At 37.4% G+C, this 15,968-nt stretch overlaps 1 protein-coding gene across 1 annotated transcript in view; it reads left to right on the forward strand.

The window, feature by feature from the left end:
• The first annotated feature begins 609 nt into the window (after positions 1-609).
• The window catches only part of A1CF (APOBEC1 complementation factor), a 75,162-nt gene continuing 59,803 nt past the window's right edge, over positions 610-15,968 (forward strand). The window contains exon 1 of the mRNA XM_047761086.1: positions 610-701. The gene's annotated coding sequence lies outside the window, so the exon portion shown is untranslated. The remainder of the gene's footprint in view (positions 702-15,968) is intronic.

Consider the following 15,968-nt stretch of genomic DNA (forward strand, 5'->3'; position numbering starts at 1 on the left):
TCAAGTAATGAACAATAGCCTCAGCTCTCATACAACCTCAGTACATAGCTGATGATGATGTTTTCACAGTGATGACTCCCTCTTAAAATCTGAAAGAGCAGCTGGTAATTCAAAAAAAGGCTGCTTTCCCCAAGCTGATCTGACCCTATTTACTTGGTTATATAAATGCTTTGTGTGTTTTATTTTTGTATGCCAGCTTTTATCTACATACTTGACCTGAAACTCCACACTTTATTCCATGTAATACAGAGATAAAAGAAGTGTGAAAAAGGGAGAAAACACTCATAAATACCCTTAGGCTTAATATCATTTTGGCCTAGCAGAAAACAAGGGAGCATAAAGAAAAGCTTAGTTACTCAAGTAACAGTGGGTTCTACTTTTTAAATATATGCCATTTAAGACAGCATCAAAATGCTCTTCACATCAATGATTTTTAATGCGAAACAATATTGTAAACCAATGACAACAGTAGTTTTGTAGATTCTGCTTGGGCTTTAGTGACCCAACTGTCTGGTCAAAGGGCTGCATGGATGCAAGAGACAGGGTGAGTTAAAGTTTAACTCCCAGGAATTGTAAACCAAACCTAAAGCCGCTGAACCTTTGGAGTTTGATATGATGATTAGAGCATAACCAGAGTGACACGTTGAATTCGCCATAATCAAGGAAACCTTTTCCGGGTGGGGATCCCTGAAATCACTCAGGTATGGTCTGCGTGTTTCCTTTTTCTATTTCAACTCTGTGCAGTGTGGATCAGTGGGAATGCAAAGAAAAAAGCTTTTACCTTCTCCCACTCTAGAGCTGAACTCAGGGACTTTTCTAGTTTGTTTTTATACAAACAGAGAAACCTGAAAACAAAAGAAAATATTAGAATGATGATATAATCTGAAAACGAGAGGGCAGCCATATTTTGCTTTTTGATTTCATCAATTTCTGAGGCCAAAAAAAAAAAAATGTACATTTACCACTTCAGGTTCAAAAGCAAGGTTAATGTTTCTAAGAAATGTATTTAGCAATAGCCAGGCAGCAGGGAGAGTTGTGGTTGACTGCCGGACCTGGTCCTAGGATCCCAGGAAACGTTAAAAAAAAAAAAAAAACTGTAATTAACAAGAGACATAGCATTAACATCACTGACAGATTCTGAATTCTCTGTGTGGGTCATAATTTCTATCATACTTTAGAGTTTTTATATTTAATTATCCCCTTCCCTCTCCTCCTTTATCCTATACTACCACCAAAAACACAAAAAAAGAAAACAAAAAAATACCTTGGTGAATTCTTGCTAAGCTCCTCTGCCATTATTATACTAACAAAAGGAATGCCCTGGTTCACTCACTTATCATTCTAGCAAAAAACAAAACAAAAAAAGTCATGAAAAATGATTGGCTTTGAGTACATTAAATCTCAACCTGGCTAATTATTAGAACTTTTCCTATCAGGATGATTTGGGAGAATGTGGTGCAGTGGCTATATTTCACGAAATCACTTTGTTTACTCCAAAAAGATGATCAGAATATGATAGTATTTTATGTTAAAAAAAAAAAAAGAAATCTATTACGGCCCTTATCAGGAATATTCCCTGCCTCTCAGAAATCTCTTAAATACTGATTGAAATACTTTTGTTCTATGATTACCAAAGTTAAGTTCCAAGGGGAATGGGTTCCAAGTCCAAGAAGTTTCTTTCCTATAGGACTTTTCAAATCTTTATTTTGTATCTTTAAGACGATGATGAACAGCCTTATTTGTGCATTGTGCAGGATGGATGTTTTGCAAAATGTGCATTGGCAAATTTAACTCTAGTTATAATTTAGGAGCATCAAAGATGTGCTCATCTGGTCTGCAACATTCTTTAATAATATGTACTGAGATGCATGTAATAGGAGCATAGTTCTGGAGATAAAAGTGAAATCACTTGCCAAAGTGCTGAAGCTTTTCTCTGCTAAATACAGGTAATAAATGAATAACTTACAGGGTAATTTTTAAGGGTCATATTTTCTGGAAGAGTGTGGATATTGCCCATTTGAGACAATTCTCACATTTTACTGCTGTGTTTTATTACTGTTTACTGATTTATTATTTATCAAGTATAAGAGAAGGGGAAAGATCATTGTCAAGAAAAGAAATTAGTTGTTATGGGCAAATATAAAATTACATAATGGATATGAAAACAATGAGTATTTAGTTATTATTTGCAGCTGGACTAACACCAAGTTGGTCTGGTCATTTCAAATACAAAGTTTCCTACACTGTGGATGTGAATATATGTGGCTCAGAAAAAAAAGGGGTGGGGAGGACTCTGTTGTCAAGTAAGTTGAGGAAATGGTGTTTGGACAAGTTAAAAGCAAGTCTTACTATGTAAGTGTTTTGAGTAATAATAACAATAACAGACATTTCTTAAACATATTGCCACGTGTACTTCTAAGTATTTTTCATGCATGTATCTCGTGCTATTCTTAGAACAGCTCTATAAGACAGGTACTCTTATAACATTTTATAAAATGAGAAAAAAACTGAGGCATAAATAAGTTACCTAACAAGCTCATGGTTACCCAGTTAGGAAGTGGCAGAGCCAAGGTCTCAAACCAGGTGTTCTGACTCCAAAGCCCGGGCACAGAACCATGAGATCTGTCCTCACAATGACTGGATTTACTCTGCGTGTAAATATGTTCATTCATTGTGAATATCTGGTTGAACTGTCAATGTTTTATTTCCTAAGCTTAATTTACAACAGAACTCCTTTCCATAACCTCCACTGACATCTCTAAGAAATGATATTCCTCACAACACAGATTAAGGCAGAACAAATCATTTTTATAGCCCAGGTCCAGCATTCAGAACAACCAGAATTGATTGAAAACATCACTACTGAAATCATCATGATTGAAAACCTCTAAGGGCCCGTGGAGTCTTAGAGACTCTCCAAATTAATTATAGACAGAACACTGGACTTTTCTCCTGCAGAGCTGGATCAGAATGTTTGCTCCCAGATTCCCTAAGTTTGTGACCTTGGATTCAACTCCCCTGAATCTAAGATTCCTCAAAAGTAAAACAAGGGTAAAATTTGTCCTGCAGAATTTCATAAAGATTAAATGAGATTATAAAGCAAAATAGGGAAGCGCAGTCCCGGGCACACAGCAGGAATTCAGCAAATTCCTATTCCTTTTCCATTTCTCTATTCGTAAAAACCGCCAGAAAATTTCCTAAAACTTTCCAAACTTACCCATTAGCTCCTCTTTGTCAAAACAATGCTAATATCATTCAAATCAAAAACTGTACATAAATAATGAAGTTTGATTAGTCACAAATAGAAACCCTATTTCCATTTATTCCAAAAAAAGGAATTTATGGTTTTCCCTTATTCTAAAAAAAAGCATAATATACTTTTTATTTAGAGACTGTTGCTCAAGAAAGCTCTTCATTAAAAACCCCATGCTCTTTTCACTGAAAGCCAGAGGACACCCTGTCAACAGTGTGTGTTCATTTCATCACACAGCCAGTTGATATTAAAAATCTGTTTCAATAACTCTCTTTCAAAAATATTGTCATCCCTCAGAATGCTGGGTAGGACACTGGGTACTCTTGCACAATGGTTTTCATTACCTTATGTGTCTCTAAATGACTCAATAAGTTCAAACAAGATGGTATTGATCCATGGAGGATAAACACCATTTTATCTCATTCATGGAAACAGTAACCAGGTTCCTCTAAAGTGCAGTCCCAACAATCCAAACTCCCCCCAGGAAAGCATCTGGAAAAGGAGCAGCACTGCAGCAGTGACATTTTACATTAGAAATCTAAATCCCATCTGCTCCTTGGCCTGATAATACAAAATCCAGGCAGTAACTAACAAATATTTACTGCTGATTAGATCAGAAAAGCTGGTTTATCATTTTATTCCATCAAACGAAATCAAACTAGGTTATCAGCTTTAAAAACTATTTAAAATAACTTTGTGACAAATATTTTTTATCAGTCCAAACCAAAAAATGAAAATATTGCCCTTTATTAAAATGGTTATCTTGACTAAAATATACTGGTATCTTAAGCTCTCTAATTTGATTTTCTTTTAAAGATATATAACCTATGCTTGTTTTTTCCTTATTCAGATACATATGTGGAATTTTATATATGTAGAGATTAATGATTATATGGAAAATATTCTCCAGATTTGCTCATCCAATAGGACCTGTGGTCTACCAATATTAAGTAAGAGAAAGTCATAATAAAGATTAAAATAACTCTCTAGTTGGCAAGGTTATGTACAGTGTTCTGCCCCAGTCAGTAATGTGGCAAAAGAGAATTAGCACATGACAATTAGGCTAGGTAGAATGACGAAGTGGGCAAATTGGTTTGCAATGCTATTATATCCCACCTCCAATGACACAGTAATGTCTTTTCTTCCTCTAGTATTTTTAAAGAAAAAGACCATTGTTTTGGGATGCCCAATTGACTTAAAGAACACTAGAGTAAGAGAGCAGTAATTAATAACTGTGATACCATATTTTGATAGGCTATGCTAGTTTACAAAGCATTTTATATGTAAGAATTTAGATGTTTTAACACCAAAATTCTTCATCAACTTAGTAAGCATAGGTTCTTCAAGGTAATTGTAGTTATTTATCACTCCAATCATACAAAGCTGGTTAGTTGAAAGAGGCATTCACCTAGCTCTGTGTATGTAGCAATAGTGCAGACTAGGTAAGTCTCCTTCAACTTCTGTACTGGATAGTAACTGATGTGTTGATGAATTAGTTAAGAGGTTTGATGAAACTGTGAAGAGAGGGTATAAAGGTCCACAGGAAAGGTGAGAAGAGAACCTGTCCCATGCAGGTCCCAGAAGAAAACCATCCTAAAAAGATTTAAACACATGCAGGTGCTATAACAAACATAGTGAAGGAAGTGAAGACAGGAAGATTCTAGAACATCTCCAAAAAGATTGGCAGAGCACTGGCAGGGTATTCAGTATAAACGAAATTGATTTTCATTTCTATTAACTTATCTTTGGTATCCTTCTGCCCAGCTCTTCTATTAGGTATGTGTTTAGTTGCTCAGCTGGGGCTTCCTGTGTGGAGTGAATTGGCTGAGTAGCCTAAGACTTCATATTATTTGCAGTTGCAGTCAGAAAGCAGAATCTGATACTGTGGAAGGGCAGACTGTGTTGGTACCTAGAAATGCCCACCCTCAGGAACCCTCTTTCTAATCCTCTTTCCTGAAGAGCCCCAGCAGTGCTCACAATTCAGGCATTTACCACCAACCAGTTGACACCCAATGACAGTGCTAACAATGATATTAATAATAGCTCTTGCATCCCTGTATAGCTCCTGCCATATGCCAGGCACATAGATTAACTCATTCAACCCTCTGGAATCCTGTGGAATACCACTAGTGCAATACCACTTTTCCAATAGAGAGGTGAAGTCTCATTGACATGGAAAAATTTGCCCAAGATCATACAGCTGGTAAGTGGTAGAAATGAGAGTGAACTCCTGTAGTCTGGCAGATAGACACTGAAAATCAAGAGTAAATGCGACACTGAGAACCACTGAGTCTTGGAGTTAGAAGGAAACCTGGAGGCCCTTTATTTGACAAAGGCAAACTAAATCAGTTTCCCAAGGATAAAAGACACTTTTATTAGTGGAGGAACCCAAGTGTCAGACTCCGACCCTCTGGCAGGCCCTTTCTTTTATATCTCCTCCCACTGAACGGTATTTCTAATTCAGCCTGATTCTCTACACACATTCTGGGGGACAGATGAACAGGACCTCCATGGTTATAAGGAATATTCCTCTCACGCTGGGTCCCACTCTTCTTGCTACACTCAGACTCACAGACTGACACAGCCAGAGACTCAGTTAAAGGCAACTCATCTTGTGAATGAAGAGACTACCAGGCCCAGAACGCAGAGGAAATACAGCCACCTCTGAAAATACAAAGTAATTGTCCTGAATGACTTGGCTGCATTACACTTGGATTTTGTCAGTGTCTGAGGAGGACACAGCACCTCCCACCTGGAGGACACACCCTTCTCCCCAGGGAAGAGAAATTGGGTTGCTAGGTCCATGAATGCTAAGGGAATCCCATATTTAAACTGACCTAATTTGGAGCTTGCAATGGAGACCCAGATGTACCCAAATAGCTGCTCCACCAGCCTCGATAGAGTTCTTCATTTAGGATAAAAAGAATGTTTCCAGAAGTTCCTTTTTTAAAAATACAAATGAGTTGGAATACAGAATGGGTGTGATATGAAAATTTTGAGGTGTTAACATTTAGGAACAGTATAGCCTAAAATCACCTGGCAGGTTATCTGGCCTGGTAAAGCCTTGTGGAAATGAAACTTAGGATAAGTTTTGATGGTGAATAAGAAAAGATACAGAGGAGAGATGGCCTAGGGTGGAAGTGTCATGGCTGACCCGAGGACAATATAAAGTATTTGAATGGCTGGTAGCTGTCTGATCTTTGAGGAATTCACTTATTGAATATTTCTTGATTTTTTATTAATCATTTGAGCATCATATTTACTAGATAATTCCTCCAAGTCTCTCCCTTATTTAAAAAAGTTACTTGATACAGATGCATTTACTTAAATTGATATTAATTAGGGAATACCAGTATATGGTCCCACAGAATATTAAAGAGAAAATCTTATGTCTAGAAACTCTTATTTGCCTTTCAAAATAAGCCATAAACCAAATATTTCCTATAATAATAATAATTCAGTTTATTACTTCTGATAATAATGATTCAAGATTTCAAACGCTTCCCAAAATCCCAATGAAACAAAGCTGATTCATAGTACTGGCATGGCCAAGCGGAAACAGGTCACAATGTTAAGGCAGAAGGCTCTGGACCCATGATGCCTGCGCTCAAATCCAGGCTCTACCATTTACTAGCTGTGTGGCCTTCCGCAAATTAACTTCCCTGTACCTGTTTCTTCTGCCATAAAATCAAGGTTGTTTTGAGGATTAGATCAGAAATTACACATGAAGTTCTTAGAAAAAGTTAAGTGTGCATAAACCTTAGCTATTGCAGCTATAATCCTCTTCTCATTTCTGTGTTGATTACATGATACTTTACTAGAAGAAAACAGAAGAGAGAGCGGCTATGAGGTTAACATGCAGAAAGTGTATTTTAGCCTGTAAGTCAGTGGCTTAGAAATTAACTGTCCCCATGACTGGCCCTACAATGTAAGTTAGGAACAATTTCTCCCTGACTCTGGAAGTTTTTCCAAGGCAGAGACATTCTCTCTCACATACAGAGCCTCCTAATTAGGTCCCTACAGAGTGATTTAAAAGAACCTGGGTAATTAGCAAAGGAAGCAGACTAGAAATCTGGTCTGAAACCACCCCAGAGTACAAATATCTCAGGCTCTGTTACTTTCACAGTCACAACAAAGAAACCCATCCAAGTATTCAAAGTATTCAAACCCACTTATAAAAATGCAGATTGCTGAAGGAGAGTATGGTTATTAGCACAAGAAAAAAAGCAAGCCTGAGCTTATGTAAACTGCCCCCAAATTAGTGCCCTGCACAGGCATGGCAACAGACAACCCCCCCAAGATAAAATTACTTGCAGAGGAGAGATGGGCTTCAGGGGTGCCACAGAAGAAGGGAGTGTGGAAATGGCTAGATGAAAGGATATCAAGAAGATTATTATGTTAAGGGATTGATATATTGTATCTTTGTTTGCATTATTCTAGATGCCGTGTTGGATATACAAGGCATTGTATATTTCTCTGTAAAATCAAGGAACCCATGAAGGATTCTCCAGAGCTCACATAGCAATCCCAAATAATTAATCACTGCCTTCTTCAAGGTCTCTTATATTGCTGGAAATGGATATTATTTGTTAAATGAGGAGTTCCTGAAAGGCAAGAAAATGATCCTATTTATTTTTCAATTCCCCCACCCAACAGTGTTTTGCACTTACCAGGTACATGATACTGTTTACTGAATAAAATACCCAGCTAATTGGAGAGAGAAGGGGAAGAGGTAGAAAAAGGTAAAGAAAAACATCCAGAGGTGCTGTGTACCAAGCTCTGTGCTGTGCACTCATCCAATCACTTTAAATGATTGTAACACCCCTGTGAGATAGGTGCCATTATCCCCAATTTTGGTTTGTCTTCCTTTTATTTTAGGGGGTGGTTTTGGCCTCACCCATGGCATACAGAAGTTCCCAACCCAGGGATCAAACCTGAGCCAAAGCGGTGACAACACCAGATTCTTCACCCTCTGAGCCAACAGGGAACTCCATGTATTCTCCATTTTGAAATGAAGAAACCAGCACCTGATTAAATAACTTGACCCAAATTTAGAAAGTTCTTAAGGGATGGAATTTGATATTCAAACCTAAGTCGGTATGAATTCATGATCCTATGGGGTTTTGTTCATTATTGACTATGAAACCCTTAAACTTGTGAAGCAATAATAAACAACAGTGCAAAGTTTTGTGTATTCTAATATCATGTGGTAGAATTAGAAAATCAGGAAAAATAGGATAAAGTCTGGAGCAGTCACAGGGCCACACAGCATTCCCATTCTGTTCAGCAAATACACATGACACAAAAACTCAGCACCAGGCTAAATGTGAAGGGCTGGAAATAAGATGAGTGCATATCTTTGGGAAATTTATGGCCCAACCTCTCTTCATCCTACATTCATTGCTCAGTTATAGCTCTGCCCTTCTTTCTTTCCATTTGTCTCTAAACTAGTCTTTCTGCCTTTAAGCTATGCTCAGCAAAACTCATGGAGTCATCTCTCTTAAGTACACAGAGTCTGGTTAAAATTCTTCCATACTGATCCCACTGACATCATAATACAATGAGAACATCTATCATGCCAATATTGATTTAATTCTGGCCTACCTTATCAGCTTTATCTGCTGTCACTCTCCCTCCCTCCCTGAAGAGACCCCCTCCCAGTTTGCATTCAATATCCCAACCATATTCAACTTCTCAACCACCCATATTATTTTCACTTACACCTCTGTCCCCTAGAGTCCCTTTCTTCTCCTTTATTCTTCTAACTCCTAGCCATCCTTCAAACTGGCCTGAGTAGAGGAAAAGCATACAATGGAAATTAACATGGAGTACAACATTGGGGAAGTGTGATAGGTAATAATATAGAAAAGTTGACATTAATTGGCAAAGTTATGTGAGGCCATTGAAATTATTTTAATAGAAGAGTAAAATAAAGTGGATATTTAAGAAAATCAACCAGTGTTATGCAGATGGTATTAAGAGTTAGAAAAGACCAGAGGCTGAGTTACAAAAATGATCTAGGTATTAAATGATGGTTGCAAAGATGGTAATTAATGGCAGTGGGAATTCAAAAGAAAGTATCAGACCTCTGTAGCTGACTAAAAAAAAATATAAGGAGGCAAAGAATTTAATAAGGGCAGTTTATACTGATGCATGTGAGTTAGCATAAAATCAGAATTTACATAATCAGGGTTTTTTAAGGAAAATATAAGGCTGTCTTTTATCACAAGTATCGGATTGCCTTAGGGCCATTGTTAATACAGAGCTTTAGATAGCTGGATTTTTGTGAACTACACTCCAGGATTGAATGTATTCTATTAGTCAGTGACTAACGGCCTTAATGAGAACTGAGTTCTCAACCTAATGTTTCCAAATTGGTCTGAGGAAACTAGATGTAGCAACTAAGTTCAAAAGGACAATCTCAAGAGGACTAAAAAGAGACATAACACCAGACCTCACCAGCTCATCGGGTCTCTCTAATCCATCATACGAAAAACCTGTCCCAGGACTACAGAATAAACATCTACTCTTAGGCTGAAGGATACCTACATTTCATGCTGTGATTACCACTTTACTAGTTTGTAAGTCAACTTAGAAATTAAACATATAAGAAAAGGAATTGGCTTGTTTGATTACAAAGGCTGTGAAGTACCAAGATCTGTAGCTGGCAAGACGGAGACCCAAGAGAGCCAACATGTAGTTCTTGGCTGAAAGAATAGGCCAAGGAGCTAAACATTTTCTTTCTAGTTAATGATGAGGCCAACTAAGGTTTATGAGTAGAAGAATATTACAAGGGAAATTTTAGGGAGATTGATCTATCAGTGGTATGCAGAGCAGAGAAGTCATGCTTGGAGGTAGTAGAAGTGAAGCTCCTTTCTATGCATTGACTTAGCTCAGGTTAAGTCTAGTAACAGAGGAGGGGGTGGACGATGTAGGTAGAAGTAAGACAAGTAAGAAGTAAGGTCACATATGTACAGACAGCAGGAAAAAGTCAAGATCTAGACTTCATGAAGAGACTATACTAGAGGTGGTTCTGAATGAAGAAGCTATAAGGACTCCAGCAGTAGGGATACATAGATTTACGAAGGTGCTTCATTGTTAACTGGACTCAACTGCTTCCTACCTCTGCTCCTCCCTCTTCTAAAAGCCATCCTTAGTTTCTACTTCCTATCCTTTCTCTGCCTCACAGCTTTTACTTCCCCTCCATACACAGAGCCACAGTAATAGTTTTAGGCGTACGACAGTAATATGAAAACCTTATTGATTGGTCTTCATGGAAAGAGAGTTGAATACAAATCATTTATGCCAGAATCTAGAAAGAATATGTTTTGGGGTGATATTTCAAGGATAGTATTTCTAAATGCTGGCAATTAAAAGCATGTACTGATTAGAAGTGATAAAAATATAGACAGGACAATTATTAGAGAAAATTTGGATTATTCCCTTTTTCCTATAATATAGACTGCCTTTTTTTATAGGCTTTTTCTTTTTTTCAGTCATTTTTTTAACGTAACTAGCCCAACTACTGGCAAGTGGGATAAATTACTCTCCATGTTTCGTTTTGTTTGACATTTAACATGTACAATAGAGCTTAACGCAGCAGTTCTAAACTCAGCTGCATATGTTCACCTGAGGAGGCTTTAAAGCATACCATTACCTGGGTCTCTCTCCAGATTACTTGAATCAAAACCCCTGTGGGGGTGGGGAAGGTGATACCCAAGTACAGGTGATTATCATGGAGGCCAGGTAAGGAGTGTGTTCTTTCCCCACAATTCCTGCTAAAATTTCAGAACACTTGCAGTTAAATATCAAGGTCCTATTTTGGCAATACATGCATAGGTTAATGCTTCCTCTCCTGCTTTTCTGTGTGTAATTTATAGTTTCAAACTAAATTCCAGGGATTTAAAGGCTCTTTGTTGATATTTAAAGGGCATTTTAAACAAATAAATGGTGAAATGTTTTTTGAAATAGATAAAATGTACCTCTATAATATTCACTTAATGAGAATATGCTAAAAAAAATAGGTGTTTCTATTGGACCATAAATTATGCATTTTTAAACAGACTTTTTAAAATGAAAATAAAAATTTCATGGAGTTCCCGTCGTAGCTCAGCGGAAGCAAATCTGACTAGTATTCATGAGGACGCAGGTTCAATCCCCGGCCTCACTCAGTGAGTTAAGGATCCGACGTTGCCATGAGCTGTGGTGTAGGTCACAGAGGCGGCCCAGATCTGACATTGCTGTGGTTGTTGTCAGTGGCTACAGCTCCAATTCAACCCCTCGCCTGGGAACTTCCGTATGCCATGGGAGCAGCCCTAAAAATAGGAAAAAAAAAATATTTCTGACTATTTGAAATTACTTTTTTCCTCAAACAAAACAAGAAAGATTTCCAGACCTCAGCATCATTTTACAATAATGATGATCTGAATGTGCTCAACTTTCCTGAGAGTCTGAGAACCCTTTTCTTTTCAAAATAGATTGCATGTGATTCCTGATTTTGAATTATCCAAAAAAAGAAAAAAAAAATCAGGGAAGACATGCCTTCTCATCCCCTGGATGTTCATAATGCCCTGATTTAGTCCAGGCATGTTTATATATATGCACATATGTATATACACAAACATATACAAAAATTGCAATATAATCATTTGTGTATTATACATCTCCTTGTTCTTTTTCTGTGATAAATTCTAAGTCGGTAGCCTCAAGAGTATTTTTCCTCTGGTATAATTTTATTTTTCTCTAGAGATATTTTTCCTATGGTGCAATTTCCCCCAGTATCTTAGGTTTTGCTATTTTAAGTCATTCTATTTAGGACTAGGAATGACTCCAAGTACGATGCTATATGTATCTAAACATCAACAAACAGTAATCAAAGTATCAGCTGGTCCCATACATCTTTGCAAAAATAGCCATTTCTTTAAAGTGTGTCGTTAGTATTGCTTCTCCACAACTGTTAACAACTTGTCTTAAAAGGATGACATACTTTACAGATGGAATCAGTAACTTCTTCAGCCAGGGGTGTCACCAAAGGAGCAGGAGAGAGAATAACGTACAGAAGAAGGGAAGAGAGTAAGAGACAGAAGAAGGAAAAAGTAACTGCATGAACATTTGAAGGTGGAGATAGAGGGAGAAAGAGAGAAGACCCTGATCCCCAAATAGTTGTGTTTGGTACCTGTGAGAAGTTGAGGCTTTGGTTACCCACCATTGCCCTATTCTACCAGGTATCTCATAGCTGATGTCCTCCTCTCTGGCTATCTACAATTCAGAAGAGCTAAAGATCAGTAGGGAGGAGGAACTAATACTTTAATTTACATGGAATAATAGAAATTAACATGAAATTCAAGTCAGATCCTGTCAAAAGATATATCACTTGGTCACCTGTGAAGACTCTGAGGTATGGCCAAGTACATAACAGAGGGCTGGCAAAGACCATGTGTCCATTTTGGACTAGGTCCAAAGGGGGTCAGATCCTGAATGTATCCAGGTGAACCATCAGGCAATCCACCCACAGCACACTCAAGAGTTATTACAATAGCTTGTTTTCATTCAAGCAAAGTGACTAAATTAACCATCGTGCTTTTTTTAGCCATTTTTTAAAAATTGAGGTATTGTTACTTTACAATGTTGGGTTAGTTTCAGGTATACAGCAGAGTGACCTAGTTATACAGATATTGACTGTAGTTCCCTGTGCTATACAGTAGTCCTTAAATTAGCATATTGCTTTCAATGACCAAGAACATCTGTCCCTGTGGAAGAGAACATAGACTTACAGTACCAGCTCCATCAATTTCATCATGGTTTCACATGTTCCTCACACTTTAATGGAAGCTGTGTAGCTAATCTGATCTCTCTCCTCCCTCCCTGTCACCGCTTGTCTATTATTTTTAAGGTGAGAAGTCAAATTTAGTAATTAAGAGCACAGACTGGCCCCAGGCCACCTAGATTCAAATCATGGTTCTGCCACTTATCACTGGGGTAACCTTGGGCATGTTAACCTAACTTGGCTTATTACCTATATGATAGAAATGATAATACCTACCACACTGAGTTTTTATAAGGATTAAATGAATTATATTTTAAGTTTTTAGAACATAGCTGATACTAAGTGTTTAGTTAATGTTAGCTACGTTTATGATACTATTTGAAATCTATTCTAACTTTGCCAAATAGGTATCGATTTTGTTTTGTATTTTCGAATCATTAAAGATGACATATTTAAATAAGTTTATAAACTACTTTTTTTCTGTGAATTGACTGCTCATGTCCTTTGCTCTTTGTCCACTGATTTATGAGTCTCTTTACTATTGATTTTAAAGCACTCTTTGTATAATTCTCTGTATACTATTTATGTAGCAATCATTTTCTTTTGGTCTGCAGCTTCTTTTTAACTTTATTTTGCCATTACAGATGTTAAGTATATTTTATGTCGTCCTTTCCGTTAGTCTTTTCATTTATGGATTTTGATGTGCTTGGTTAGGAAGACTTTCTACATTATAAGATTACAAAAAATAATGTTCTCCCATATTTTTTCTAGCAGTTATACAATACTTTTAAAGATTTATTTCTTTAATCTGCCTAGAATATTATTATATGTTGTGAGATAGTATGGCAATTGTTTTTCTCAATTTTGATCTCCCTATTATTGCCCCATTGTCAATGCCAATATAAATGCAAATATTGGTCTAATCTTTTTTCCATTCCATTGATCTGTTTGTCTATTCTTATACCTATTTATTTTTATTGAAATATAATTGATCTACAACACTATGTTAATTCCAGGTACACAGCATAGTAATTAGATATTTCTATATATTACAAAATGATTATCATTGCCTGTTTCAATTTTAAGTTTTGATCAGGCTAGTTCCAAATTTTATATTTTCAATACATGTGATATTTACTGATATTTTTCCTGCCAGATGAACTTAAGAATCAAGTTTGTCAAATTTCAAAATAATTTAATTGGAGTTTTTAAATTGGTATTGCCTTAGCTTAATAATTTTGGGAGAACTGATCTTTATCAGTTTATTTATCCAGGCTTTTTATTTTTATTTGTCTTTTGTCCTTTTATTAGGGCCAAACCCATGGCACATGGAGCTTCTCAGGCTAGGGGTCCAATCGGAGCTGTTGCTGCCAGCCTATGCCACAGCCACAGCAACACCAGATCTGAGCTGTGTCTGCGACCTACACCACAGCTCAGAGATCCCCAACCCACTGAGCAAGGCCAGGGATAGAACCCGCAACCTCGTGGTTCCCAGTCAGATGTTTCCACTGTGCCACAGTGGGAACTCCCCTACCCAGGCTTTTATTTATTTTTTTTTAATATATTTTTTTATTTTCCCACTGTACAGCAAGGGGGTCAGGTTATCCTTACATGTATACATTACAATTACATTTTTTCCCCCACCCTTTCTTCTGCTGCAACATGAGTATCTAGACAAAGTTCTCAATGCTATTCAGCAGGATTTCCTTGTAAATCTATTCTAAGTTGTGTCTGATAAGCCCAAGCTCCCGATCCCTCCCACTCCCTCCCCCTCCCATCAGGCAGCCACAAGTCTCTTTTCCAAGTCCATGATTTTCTTTTCTGAGGAGATGTTCATTTGTGCTGGATATTAGATTCCAGTTATAAGTGATATCATATGGTATTTGTCTTTGTCTTTCTGGCTCGTTTCACTCAGTATGAGAGTCTCTAGTTCCATCCATGTTGCTGCAAATGGCATTATGTCATTCTTTTTTATGGCTGAGTAGTATTCCATTGGGTATATATACCACCTCTTCCGAATCCAATCCTCTGTCGATGGACATTTGGGTTGTTTCCATGTCCTGGCTATTGTGAATAGTGCTGCAATGAACATGCGGGTGCATGTGCCTCTTTTAAGTAGAGTTTTGTCCGGATATGTGCCCAAGAGTGGGATTGCGGGGTCATATGGAAGTTCTATGTATAGGTTTCTAAGGTATCTCCAAACTGTTCTCCATAGTGGCTGTACCAGCTTACATTCCCAACAACAGTGTAGGAGGGCTCCCTTTTCTCCACAGATCCTCCAGCACTTGTTATTTGTGGATTTATTAATGATGGTCATTCTGACTGGTGTGAGGTGATATCTCATGGTAGTTTTGATTTGCATTTCTCTTATAACCAGCGATGTTGAGCATTTTTTCATGTGTTTGTTGGCCATCTGTATATCTTCTTTGGAGAAATGTCTATTCAGGTCTTTTGCCCATTTTTCCATTGATTGGTTGGTTTTTTTGCTGTTGGGTTGTATAAGTTGTTTATATATTTTAGAGATTAAGCACTTGTCAGTTGCATCATTTGAAACTATTTTCTCCCATTCTGAAAGTTGTCTTTTTGTTTTCTTTTGGGTTTCCTTTGCTGTGCAAAAGCTTTTCAGTTTGATGAAGTCCCATGGGTTTATTTTTGCTCTAATTTCTATTGCTTTGGGAGACTGACCTGAGAAAATATTCATAATGTTGATGTCAGAGAGTGTTTTGCCTATGTTTTCTTCTAGGAGTTTGATGGTGTCCTGTCTTATATTTAAGTCTTTCAACCATTTGGAGTTTATTTTTGTGCATGGTGTGAGGGTGTGTTCTAGTTTCATTGATTTACATGCTGCTGTCCAGATTTTTCCCAGCACCTCTTGCTGAAGAGACTGTCTTTTTCCCATCTTATATTCTTGCCTCCCTTGTCAAAGATGAATTGACCATAGGTGTCAGG

This window comes from Phacochoerus africanus, chromosome 15 (assembly GCF_016906955.1).
Source record: "Phacochoerus africanus isolate WHEZ1 chromosome 15, ROS_Pafr_v1, whole genome shotgun sequence".
NCBI classification, from domain to species: domain Eukaryota; kingdom Metazoa; phylum Chordata; class Mammalia; order Artiodactyla; family Suidae; genus Phacochoerus; species Phacochoerus africanus.